The sequence below is a fragment of the Somniosus microcephalus genome, chromosome 5 (genome assembly GCF_052327205.1).
Source record: "Somniosus microcephalus isolate GS21.2 chromosome 5, FLI_Smic_1.0, whole genome shotgun sequence".
Lineage (NCBI taxonomy): Eukaryota > Metazoa > Chordata > Chondrichthyes > Squaliformes > Somniosidae > Somniosus > Somniosus microcephalus.
In genome coordinates this window covers 318,095,793-318,109,461 of record NC_140991.1, presented here as the reverse complement: position 1 = coordinate 318,109,461, position 13,669 = coordinate 318,095,793, and the positions used below count along the sequence as shown (strand labels likewise).

The 13,669-nt window shown below is 49.7% G+C and overlaps 1 protein-coding gene across 4 annotated transcripts in view; it reads left to right on the top strand.

Moving 5' to 3' along the window:
* The window catches only part of lars2 (leucyl-tRNA synthetase 2, mitochondrial), a 144,061-nt gene that overhangs the window by 33,369 nt on the left and 97,023 nt on the right, over positions 1–13,669 (top strand). The window lies entirely within an intron of this gene.

Below are 13,669 nucleotides of genomic sequence, written 5' to 3'. Positions count from 1 at the left end.
GCAGCCCCTTATTATAAGATTATGCCCCCTAGTTCTAGTCTCACCCATCAGTGGAAACATCCTCACCGCATCCACCCGATCAAGCCCCCTCACAATCTTATATGTTTCGATAAGATCACCTCTCATTCTTCTGAACTCCAATGAGTAGAGTCCCAACCTACTCAACCTTTCCTCATACGTCAACCCCCTCATCTCGGAATCAACCGAGTGAACCTTCTCTGAACCGCCTCGAGAGCAAGTATATCTTTTCTTAAATATGGAAACTAAAACTGCACGCAGTATTCCAGGTGTGGCCTCACCAATACTCTGTATAACTGCAGCAAGACTTCCCTGTTTTTATACTCCATCCCCCTCGCAATAAAAGCCAAGATTCCATTGGCCTTCCTGATCACCTGCTGCACCTGCATACTAACTTTTTGTGTTTCATGCACCAGGACCCCCAGATCCCTTTGTACTGTAGCACTTTGCAGTTTCTCTCCATTTAGATAATAACTTGCTCTTTGATTTTTTCTGCCAAAGTGCATAACCTCACACTTTCCAACATTATATTGCATCTGCCAAATCTCTGCCCACTCACTTAGCCTGTCTATGTCCTTTTGCAGGTTTTTTATGTCCTCCTCACTCACTGCTTTCCCTCCCATCTTTGTATCGTCGGCAAACTTGGATATGTTGCACTCGGTCCCTTCCTCCAAATCGTTAATATAGATTGTAAAGAGTTGGGGTCCCAGCACTGACCCCTGCGGAACACCACTAGTTACTGATTGCCAGCCCGAGAATAAGCCATTTATCCCAACTCTTTGTTTTCTGTTAGATAGCCAATCTTCCACCCATGCCAGTATATTACCCCCAATCCCGTGATTTCTTACCTTGATCAGTAATCTTTTGTGTGGAACCTTGTCAAATGCCTTTTGGAAGTCCAAATACACTACATCCACTGGTTCCCATTTATCCACCCTGTATGTTACGTCCTCAAAGAATTCGAGCAAATTTGTCAAACATGACTTCCCCTTCATAAAACCATGCTGACTCTGTCCTATTAAATTATGTTTATCCAAATGCTCTGTTACTGTTTCCTTAATAATGGACTCCAACATTTTGCCAACCACAGATGTTAGGCTAACTGGTCTATAGTTTCCAGCTTTTTGTCTACTTCCCTTCTTAAATAAGGATGTTACATTAGCAGTTTTCCAATCTGCCAGGACCTTTCCCGAGTCCAGGGAGTTCTGGAAAATAATCACCAATGCATCCACAATTCCTACCGCCACTTCTCTCAAGACCCTAGGGTGTAGGCCATCAGGTCCGGGGGGTTTATCCACCTTAAGTCCCATTATTTTGCTGAGTACCATCTCCTTAGTGATTTTAATCGTGTTTAGCTCCTCCCCCCTCCCCCCCCATTGCCCCCTGTTTGTCCAGTGTTGGGATATTTTTAGTGTCCTCTACTGTAAAGACTGATACAAAATATTTGTTCAGCGTCTTTGCCATCTCCATGTTCCCCACCACTAGTTTCCTGGTCCCATCCTCTAAGGGACCAACGTTCACTTTAGCCACCCTTTTTCTTTTTATATAGCTGTAGAAACTCTTGCTATCTGTTTTTATATTTTTTGCTAGTTTACTTTCATAATCTATCTTCCCTTTCTTAATTAATCTTTTAGTTATTGTTTGCTGGCTTTTAAATGCTTCCCAACCTTCTAGCCTCCCACTTGATTTCGATACTTTAAATGCCCTTGTTTTCAGTCGGATACTATCCTTTATTACTTTACTAAGCCACGGATGGCTGTCTTTTCTTTTATTCCCCTTTTTCCTCAGTGGAATATATTTATCTTGAAAGATGTGAAATATCTCCTTGAATGTAGACCACTGCTCTTGTACCGTCTTACACTTTAATCTGTTTTCCCAGTCCACTTTAGTCAATTCTACTCTCATACCTTCATAGTCTCCTTTATTTAAGCTCAGTACACTGGTTTGAGATCCAACTCTCTCATCCTCAAACTGAATTTGGAATTCAACCATATTATGGTCATTCATTCCAAGGGGGTCCTTTACTAGGACATTTTTTATTAATCCTGTCTCATTACACAGGACCAGATCTAAGATTGCCTGCCCCCTGGTTGGTTCAGTTACATACTGCTCAAGGAACCCGTCCCTAATACACACTATGAACTCTTCCTCAAGGCTGCCATGCCCAATTTGATTAGTCCAGTCAATATGAAAGTTAAAATCCCCCATGATTATAGCTGTTCCCTTATTACAAGCCCCAACTATTTCCTGATTTATACTCCGACCAACAGAGTTGCAACTGTTACGAGGCCTATAGACTACGCCCACGAGTGACTTTTTCCCCTTATTATTCCTTATCTCCACTCAAACTATTTCACTATCCTGATCCTTTGACCCAATATCATTTCTGACTATTGCAGTGATTCCAGCCTTGATTAACATAGCAACCCCACCTCCCTTTCCTTCCTGTCTGTCCTAATTAAAAATGTCCTAGTAAAGGATCCCCTTGAAATGAGTGACCATAACATGGTTGAATTCCATATTCAATTAGAGGGTGAGAAGGTTGGATCTCAAACAAGCGTGCTAAGCTTGAATAAAGGAGACTATGAAGGTTTGAGAGCGGAATTGAGTAGAGTGGATTGGGAAAATAGATTAAAGGGTAAGACGATACATGATCAGTGGTGTACATTTAAGGAGTTATTTTACAACTTCCAAAAAAATATATTCCACTGAGAAGAAAAGGGTGCAAAAGAAAAGACAGCCATCCGTGGCTAAGTAAAGAAATTAAGGATAGTATTCGACTAAAAACAAGGGCATATAAGGTAGCCAAATCTAGTGGGAGGATAGAGGATTGGGAAAACTTTAAAAGACAGCAAAAAATAACAAAAAGATTAATTAAGAAAGGGAAGATAGATTATGAAAGTAAATTAGCAAAAAATATAAAAACAGATAGTAAGTGTTTTTATAGTTATATAAAAAGAAAAAGGGTGGCTAAAGTAAATGTTGGGCCCTTAGAGGATGAGACCGGGAAATTAATGGTGGGAAACATGTGATGCGCCATCAATTACTCAAAAGACTGAGGTTAAGCGAGTAACAACCAGGCTTTTATTAACTAAAGAATGAAGGTCTAGTCTCGAGTGGTCGACCCGTCCAGAATACTAAGGGACTGGGAGGTAGTCACTTATATACCTGGAATAGTGGGAGGAGTCAGCCGAAGCATGTCCAGACCTGTACCTAGTGGAATACACATACACATACAGACAGGTATAACAGTGGTTTACCACATTCACCCCTTGTTTAAAAATGAGTCCGGCGGGGTGAACTGTATTTAAAAGTTCGTGTATTGGAGTCTCTCCGGAGGTCTTGTCTGCCGCTGTGATCGACGTGGCGACGGCAGGGGTGGTGGAGCTTCCGGCGCCGCGTCCCGTGTAGGCTGGGGCACTGGAGTGTAGTCCTCGTGGGTGACGGTCCAAGGCGAGCCGGCTGCTGGGGTTGGATATCGGGTCGTGGGGGGAGGTGGTAATGGGTAGTGGGTTACAGCGGTCCCCGAGGGTGTCGTGGGGGGTGGGGTTGGTAATGGGTAGTGGGTTACAGCGGTCCCCGAGGATGTGAGGTCTCGCATGGAGACTGTGTCCTCCCGCCCGTCCGGGTACGCAATGTAAGCGTACTGGGGGTTGGCGTGGAGGAGGTCGACCCTCTCGACCAGGGGGTCTGTTTTATTGGTCCTCACGTGTCTTCTCAGTAGTACCGGCCCTGGGGACGTCAGCCATGGCGGTAACGCTGTCCCCGATGTGGACTTCCTTGGGAAGACAAACATTTTCTCGTGAGGGGTGGCATTGGTGGCAGTGCAGAGCAGTGACCGAATCGAGTGGAGCGCATCAGGGAGCACCTCCTGCCAGCGGGAGGTCGGAAGGCCCCTAGACTTTAAGGCTAGTAGGGCGGCCTTCCAAACTGTTGCATTCTCTCTTTCCACCTGTCCGTTCCCCCGGGGGTTGTAACTGGTGGTCCTGCTTGTGGCTATACCCCTAGCGAGCAGGTACTGGCGGAGTTCGTCGCTCATAAACGATGAGCCCCGGTCGCTATGGATATAGCTGGGGAAACCGAACAGGGTGAAGAGGCTGTTCAGACATTTAATGACCGTGGCACTGGTCATGTCCGGGCAGGGGATAGCGAACGGGAAACGGGAGTACTCGTCAATGATGTTGAGGAAGTATACATTGCGGTCGGAGGAGGGGAGAGGCCCTTTAAAATCGACGCTCAGGCGTTCGAAAGGGCGAGTGGCTTTTATCAGGTGGGCTCTATCTGGTCTATAAAAGTGCGGTTTGCACTCAGCGCAGACTTGGCAGTTCTTGGTCATGGTCCTGACCTCCTCAATGGAGTAAGGCAGGTTGCGGGCCTTGATGAAGTGGAAGAACCTGGTGACCCCCGGGTGGCAGAGGTCATTGTGGAGGGCCCTCAGCCTATCGATCTGCGCGCTGGCGCAGGTGCCACGCGATAGGGCATCTGGGGGTTCATTGAGCTTCCCAGGCCGGTACAAGATCTCGTAATTGTAGGTGGAAAGTTCGATTCTCCACCTCAAGATCTTGTCATTTTTGATTTTGCCCCTCTGCTTGTTGTTGAACATAAAAGCAACTGAACGCTGGTCAGTGAGCAGGGTAAATCGTTTTCCGGCCAGGTAGTGCCTCCAATGACGCACAGCCTCCACAATAGCCTGGGCCTCCTTCTCGACCACGGAGTGTCTGGTTTCCGGGCCCTGGAGGGTTCGTGAGAAGAATGCCACCGGTCTCCCCGCCTGATTAAGGGTGGCAGCCAGAGCGAAGTCGGACGCATCGCTTTCCACCTGGAAGGGGATGGATTCGTCCACTGCGTGCATGGTGGCTTTGGCAATGTCCTCCTTGATACGGTGGAAGGCCGAGTGGGCCTCTGCCATCAGGGGAAAAGAGGTGGATTTGATCAGCGGACGGGCTTTGTCTGCATAGTAGGGGACCCACTGGGCATAGTAGGGGACCCACTGGGCGTAGTAGGAAAAAAACCCTAGGCACCTCTTCAGAGCTTTTAGGCAGTGGGGCAGTGGGAGTTCCATAAGGGGACGCATCCGGTCCGGGTCGGGACCGATGACCCCGTGTTCCACAACACAGCCAAGGATGGCGAGGCGGTCTGTGCGGAATATGCACGTCTCCTTGTTATATGTCAGGTTCAGGAGTTGGGCGGTGCGGAGGAATTTCTCGAGGTTTGCGTCATGGTCCTGCAAGTCATGGCCGCAGATGGTCACATTGTCTAGGTAAGGGAAAGTGGCCTGCAGCGCGTTTTGATCGACCATCCGGTCCATCTCCCTTTGGAAGACGGAGACCCTGTTGGTAACGCCAAAGGGAACCCTAAGGAAGTGATAGAGGCGGCCGTTTGCCTCAAAAGCAGTATACTGGCGGTCTTCAGGGCTGATGGGGAGCTGGTGGTACGCTGATTTCAGGTCAATGGTCGAAAAGACGCGATCAGGTTGACCATGTCAGCTATGCGGGGGAGTGGGTAGGCGTCCAGCAGGGTGTAGCGGTTTATTGTTTGGCTGTAGTCGATGACTAGGCGTTGTTTTTCGCCGGTCTTAACGACCACAACCTGGGCTCGCCAGGGGCTGGAGCTGCCCTCAATAATCCCCTCCTTCAGGAGCCGCTCCACTTCGGTTTTGATGAAAACCCTGTCCCCGGCACTGTATCGCCTGCTCTTTGTGGCGATGGGCTTACAGTCGGGGGTGAGGTTAGCAAACAGTGGGGGGGATGGGACTCTGAGTGTGGAGAGGTTGCATCTGGTGCGCGGCGGGCAATTTGGAGGCTGCTGGCTGCGGACTGTGAGTGGGGGGAGGGGGCCACCGTACGCCATCGTAACGCTTTTGAGGTGGCACTGGAAATCCAACCCCAGTAGAACGGCAGCGCAAAATTGGGGCAGGACCAGGAGTTTAAAATTATTGAACACAGTCCCGTCTACTACTAGTGTCAACACGCAGTAGCCGCCAATGTCCGCTGACTGGGACTCGGCGGCCATAGAAATCCGCTGGTGCGCAGGCAGGACTGGGAGAGAGCAACGCCGCACCGTGTCGGGGTGGATGAAGCTCTCTGTGCTCCCGGAGTCAAAAAGGCAGTTTATTGCATGGCCGTTTACCTTAACGTCCATTTTGGACCGAGCTAGTTGGTGCGGTCTCGTTTGGTCCAGCGTAACAGAGGCCAGCGTAGGGATCGGTGTGTCGCTGCGGGTATCAGATGGGGGGGGGTTGGCGGCCTGCTGCGTCCCGGCTGGTGTCCAAGATGGCGGCGTCCATGATTCCCATGTGGCTGGAGTCGTCCAAGATGGCTGCTGCTGCGGTGGTTCGCACATGGCTGGGGAGGCCCAAGATGGCGGCCCGCACGGCCCACATGCGGCGCTGTTGGGGGCCCAAGATGGCGGCTCGCACGGCCCACACGCGGCGCTGCTGGCGTTCGGGGTGGCTTTGGCCTTGCAGACGCTAGCGTAGTGTCCCTTTTTCCCGCAGCCCGAGCAGGTCGCATTCTTCGCCGGGCAGCGCGCTCTGGGGTGTTTGGCCTGGCCACAGAAGTAGCATTCCTGGCCTTGGGATACTGCTGTCTGGCTTTGGGACACTGCTGCGGTGGTTGGGCCGTTGTTGGGCTGTGGCTGGGGTGGCACGGTGCTATGGGGCTGTCCTACCGTGTCCCAGGTTGTCGTTCCCCGCGGCGTCCACGGTGCAGAGGAGTAGGCATCCATGCCCCGGTAGGCTGCGTCCAGCGTTAGTGCGATTTCGGAGGCTTTGTCGAGGGTGAGGTCACTCTGCTCCAGCAGTCGCTGTCGGGTGTAGTTGGACCTGTGGCCCGCTACGAAGGCATCCCGGATCAGTTCCTCCGTGTACTTAGTGGGCGTGCTTGGAGGTATTCCTCAGTCGATTCCCCAGGTTGTTACTTGCGACTCCCCAGGAGGTGCCTGGCGTAAACTTCGTTCACAGGGCGCGTGTACTGGGTCTTGAGGAGCTGGAGGGCGGCTGTGTACGAGGTCGCGTCCCGGATGACTGAGTACGCTCGGTGGTTCACCTTGGAGATCAGGACAGACAGTTTGTTCACATCCGTTACGACCGCAGTGGAGGCAGTCAGGAATGCCTTGAAGCACATGAGCCAGTGAGCAAACTTGGTGGAAGCGTCCGCTTCCCGACTGTCCAGGTCCAGGCATGCTGGTGTGAGGATCTTCTCCATTATAAAAAATTTAGTTAATAAAATTGATGCGCCATCAATTACTCAAAAGACTGAGGTTAAGCGAGTAACAACCAGGCTTTTATTAACTAAAGAATGAAGGTCTAGTCTCGAGTGGTCGACCCATCCAGAATACTAAGGGACTGGGAGGTAGTCACTTATATACCTGGAATAGTGGGAGGAGTCAGCCGAGGCATGTCCAGACCTGTACCTAGTGGAATACACATACACATACAGACAGGTATAACAGTGGTTTACCACAATATGGAGATGGCAAAAACACTGAATGAATATTTTATATCAGTCTTTACAGTAGAAGACACTAAGAATATCCCAACACTGGACAAACAGGGGGCTAAAGGGGGGGAGGAGCTAAACACGATCAAAATCACTAAGGAAGTGCTACTCGGTAAAATAATGGGACTCAAGGCGGATAAATCACCTGGACCTGATGGCTTACATCCTAGGGTCTTGAGGGAAGTGGCGGTAGGGATTGTGGATGCATTGGTAATAATTTTCCAAAACTCCCTGGACTCGGCAAAGGTCCCGGCAGACTGGAAAACTGCTAATGTAACACCCTTATTTAAAAAGGGCAGTAGACAGAAGGCTGGAAACTATAGACCGGTTAGCCTAACATCTGTGGTAGGTAAAATTTTGGAGTCCATTATTAAGGAGACAGTAACAGGACATTTGGATAATCATAATTTAATAGGACAAAGTCAGCATGGTTTTATGAAGGGGAAGTCATGTTTGACAAATTTGCTGGAGTTCTTTGAGGAAGTAACATATAGGGTGGATAAAGGGGAACCAGTGGACGTAGTGTATTTAGACTTCCAAAAGGCATTTGACAAGGTGCCACACAAAAGATTATTGCTTAAGATAAAAAATCACGGGATTGGGGGTAATATTCTGGCATGGATAGAGGATTGGCTATCTAACAGAAGGCAGAGAGTTGGGATAAATAGTTCATTCTCAGACTGGCAATCAGTAACTAGTGGTGTTCCGCAGGGGTCAGTGCTGGGTCCCCAACTTTTTACAATCTATATTAATGATTTGGAGAAGGGGACCGAGTGTAACATATCAAAGTTTGCAGATGATACTAAGATGGGAGGGAAAGTAGTGAGTGAGGAGGACATAAAAAACCTGCAAGGGGACATAGACAGGCTAAGTAAGTGGGCAGAGATTTGGCAGATGGAATACAATACTGGAAAGTGTGAGGTTATGCACTTTGGCAGGAAAAATCGTAGAGCAAGTTATTATCTTAATGGCAAGAAACTGGAAAGTACTGAAGTACAAAGGGATCTGGGGGTCCTGGTGCACGAAACTCAAAAGGTTAGTATGCAGGTGCAGCAAGTGATTAAGAAGGCCAATGGAATGTTGGCTTTCATTGCTAGGGGGATAGAATATAAAAATAGGGAGGTATTGCTTCAGTTGTACAAGGTATTGGTGAGACCGCACCTGGAATACTGCGTACAGTTTTGGTGTCCATACTTAAGAAAGGACATACTTGCTCTCGAGTCAGTACAAAGAAGGTTCACTCGGTTAATCCCGGGGATGAGGGGATGGACATATGAGGAGAGGTTGAGTAGATTGGGACTCTACTCATTGGAGTTCAGAAGAATGAGAGGCGATCTTATTGAAACATATAAGATTGTGAAGGGGTTGGATCGGGTGGATGCGGGGAGGATGTTACCGATGATGGGTGAAACTAGAACTAGGGGGCATAGTCTTAGAATAAGGGGTTGCTCTTTCAAAACTGAGATGAGGAGGAACTACTTCACTCAGAGGGTGGTAGGTCCATGGAATATGCTGCCCCAAAAAGCTGTAGAAGCTACATCATTACATAAATTTAAAACAGAAATAGACAGTTTCCTGGAAGTAAAGGGAATTAAGGGTTACGGGGAGCGGGCAGGAATTTGGACATGAGACTAGGTTCTGATCAGTCATGGCCCGGTGGGTAGCGGAGCGGGCCCAGGGGCCGTGTAGCCTGATCCTGCTCCTATTTCGTGTGTCTAATTCTGTTAGATTCAGGAGATGGTTCTGTGATAGTGGATTGGCGGTTAGGATCAGATCAGCCATGATCTTAATGAATGGCGGAGCAGGCTCGAGGGGCCGATTGGCCTACTCCTGCTCCTATTTCTTATGTTCTTATGTTTTTATGTTCCTGATTGTCAAATACCCTTGTATGTTTAGTCCCCAGTCATGATTATCTTGCAGCCATGTTTCCGTAATGGCCACCAGATCATACCCATGTGTAGTTATTTGTACCGTCAACTCGTCAATTTTGTTACGAATGCTGCGTGCATTCAGATAAAGAACTTGCAAATATGTTTTCTGACAATTTATTCCTGCTTTTACCCCTTTTACTACTTTACCTTTATCATTATACATTCTGTCCCTTCCTGACACGCTCTGGTTTTTAATTCCCCCACTGCTACCTTGCTCTATTGCCTTCGCCGCTGTCATTTTTATTTTTCGCTCTCTTAAAACCTCCCCCCCCACTAAGTAGTTTAAAGCCCTCTCTACAGCCCTAGTTATTCGATTCGCCAGGATTCTAGTCCCAGCACTGGCCAAGTGAAGTCCGTCCCAACGGAACAGCTCTCTCCTGTCCCAGTACTGATGCCAGTGTCCCAGGAAGCAAAACCCATTTCTCCCACACCAGTCTTTGAGCCACGCATTTAACTCTCTCATTTTATTTACCCTAGCCAAATTTGCACGTGGCTCAGGTAGTAATCCAGAGATTATTACCCTTGTGGTTCTGCTTTTTAATTTGGCCCCTAGCTGCTCAAACTCCCTCAGCAGAACCTCCTTCCTTGTCCTATCTATGTCGTTGGTACCAACATGGACCACGACAACTGGATCCTCCCCCTCCCACTCCAAGTTTCTTCCCAGCCCAGAGGAGATGTCCTTAACCCTGGCACCAGGCAGGCAACACAGCCTTCGGGACTCTCGCTCTCGGCTGCAAAGAACTCTATCTATCCCCCTAACGATACTATCCCCTACCACTACAACATTTCTTTTATCTCCCCCCCCACTTGAATGGCCACCCGCTCCACGGTGCTGTGGCCGGGTTGCTCATCCTCCCCGCAGTCCCCGTTCCTATCCTCACAGGGAGTAAGAGCCTCAAACCTGTTGGACAAGAGCAAGGGCTGCGGCTCCTCCAACACTACCTCCTGGATCCTCGTACCTGCCTCACTTCTAGTCACACCATCCTGACCCTGGCCACGGACTACATCTGAATTAATTAATCTAATTGGTGTGACTACCTCCTGATACACAGAGTCCAGGTAACTCTCCCCCTCCCTGATGTGTCTCAGTGTTTGAAGCTCGGACTCCAGCTCTTCAACACGGAGCCGGAATTCCTCGAGCAGCCAACACTTACTGCAAATGTGATCACCGTGAGCATCAATGGTGTCCACCAGCTCCCACATATTGCAGCAGCAACACATCACCTGATCTCCCATTCTATGTAATTAATTAAATTTATTAATATTATTCTTAAATATCCTCTGCCCCGATTCTAGATGATGAATATCGCACCTTAGAAACTATAAACCACAGAGTTTAAGCTTAAAAAGAGAGAAATACTCACCAACCAATCACTTACCCGCTTTCTGGTGACGTCACACTTGGATTACTTTTTACCTCTCCTTCCCTCTGAGTTCCAAGATTGGAGATTGGTAAACCTACCTGGGTCTCTGGAGCCTTTATACAGCCGCTCAGCCCGCGATTCCCGCCGATTCTCGCACTGAGGCCTTACCTGGGTCTCTGGAGCCTTTATACAGCCGCTCAGCCTGCGATTCCCACCGATTCTCGCACTGAGGCCTTACCTGGGTCTCTGGAGCCTTTATACAGCCGCTCAGCCTGCGATTCCCGCCGATTCTCGCACTGAGGCCTTACCTGGGTCTCGGGAGCCTTTATACAGCCGCTCAGCCCGCGATTCCCGCCGATTCTCGCACTGCGGCCTTACCTGGTCTCTGGAGCCTTTATACAGCCGCTCAGCCCACGATTCCCGCCGATTCTCGCACTGCGGCCTTACCTGGGTCTCTGGAGCCTTTATACAGCCGCTCAGCCTGCGATTCCCACCGATTCTCGCACTGAGGCCTTACCTGGGTCTCTGGAGCCTTTATACAGCCGCTCAGCCCGCGATTCCCGCCGATTCTCGCACTGAGGCCTTACCTGGGTCTCGGGAGCCTTTATACAGCCGCTCAGCCCGCGATTCCCGCCGATTCTCGCAGGTGGACATAAAAGATCCCACGGCCACTATTTTGAAGAAGGGCAGGGGAGTTCTCCCCGGTGTCCTAGGGCCAATATTTATCCCTCAGTCAACATCACTAAAACAGATTACCTGGGCATTATCACAATGCTCTTTGCAAATTGACTGTAAAGCACTTTGGGATATCCGGTGGTCATGAAAGGCGCTATGTAAATGCAACTCTTTCTTTTAACTGTGACTTGTATTAACAGCTTTTGGGAATGGGGGGGTGAATTTTCTGTTCGAAGGTGAGGTTACTGCTGGGGAATGGAATATTTTCCATTTCAGACACCTGAATATTAGCTCAAAGGCGTGGTGGAGGGGGCTGTTTTGAGGTTGGGAATCTTGTACTTCATTGCCTTGCAGTTTCGATGCCCTTAAATTTTTTTCTGTAGGTTTCCTGCCCACAGACTGGCTACTTGTTGGGCAGGAAATCCGGCAGCACCAGGCCGCAGCCGAGCTGGGCTGAGATCAGGCAGGTCTAGTGGGGGTGGGTCCGATCGCGGATTTGGGGTGGGGTGGGTGGGTTTACTGGGTAGCTTGTTGGGCCTGGAGGAATCACTCCTGCTCCTCCTGGCCCACGAGCAGTGCTGTAAAAGGCACTTACCTTATGGATTCAGCCCTTCTCGCTTATTTTCACCTGCCGGGTTTCCCGAGGCACAATGCTGTTGGATAGGGAGTACCAGCATTTTGACACAGTCACAAGAAGGAACGACCGATATATGCCCAAGTCAGAATGGTGGGGAGCTTGGAGGTGGTGGTGTTCCCATGCACCTGCAGCTCTTGTCCTGCTGGATGGTGGAGGTCACGGGTTTGGGAGGTTCTGCCGAAGAAGCCTTGGCGAGTTGCTGCAGTGCATCCTGTAGATAGTACACACTGCAGCCACGGTACGCCGGTGGTGGAGGGAGTGAATGTTTAGGCTAGTGGATGAAGTGCCGATCAAGTAGACAGCTGTGTCCTGGATGGTGTCTCATCTTGAGTGTTGTTGCCAGCTGTACCCATCCAGGCAAGTGGAGCGTTTTGCATCACACTCCTGACTTGTGCCCGATAGATGGAAGATGTCAGCCCATGGCTCAGTGGGTAGCACTCTCGCTTCTGGGTCAGAAGCTCGTCAGTTCAAGTCCCACTCCAGAGACTTGAGCACAAAAATCTAGGCTAACACTTCAGTGCAGTACTGAGGGAGAGCTGCACTGTCGGAGGGGCAGTACTGAGGGAGCGCCGCACTGTTGGAGGGGCAGTACTGAGGGAGCACTGCACTGTCGGAGGGGCAGTACTGAGGGAGAGCTGCACTGTTGGAGGGGCAGTACTGAGGGAGAGCTGCACTGTCGGAGGGGCAGTACTGAGGGAGCGCCGCACTGTCGGAGGGGCAGTACTGAGGGAGTGCCGCACTGTCGGAGGGGCAGTACTGAGGGAGAGCTGCACTGTCGGAGGGGCAGTACTGAGGGAGCGCTGCACTGTCGGAGGGGCAGCACTGAGGGAGCGCTGCACTGTCGGAGGGGCAGTACTGAGGGAGTGCTGCACTGTCGGAGGGGCAGTACTGAGGGAGAGCTGCACTGTCGGATGGGGCAGTACTGAGGGAGTGCCGCACTGTCAGAGGTGCCACCTTTCGGATGAGACGTTAAACCGAGGCCCCGTCTGCTCTCTCAGGTGGACATAAAAGATCCCATGGCCACTATTTCGAAGAAGAGCAGAGGAGTTCTCCCCGGTGACCTGGGGACAATATTTATCCCTAAACACCACACAAAAAAGCAGATTATCTGGTCATTATCACATTGCTGTTTGTGGGAGCTTGCTGTGTGCAAATTGGCTGCAGAGTTTCCCACATTACAACAGTGACCACACTTCAAAAAGTCCTTAATCTGGGACGTCCTGAGGTCATGAAAGGCGCTATATAAATGCAAATCTTTCTTTTAAGGAAGGCTATGGGGAGTCGGGAGTAGAGCCACTCTCCACAGAATAACTAATAATTGACCTGCACTGAAATTGCACTTTGGGATGTTCCTCAATTGGTTTGAAATTTTGGAATCTGGTCTATCGGTTGCACTTTTCATGCAGGTTCCTTCAACCAGTGAACTTAACTGAATGACAACTACTGGTGTGAACTTTTTAATTTGCTACTTGGCGATTTCAAGTTATTTTTAACCACTGCTACATATTAACCAGATTTTCTAATAGTTTGCAGGTTTGTAATGTA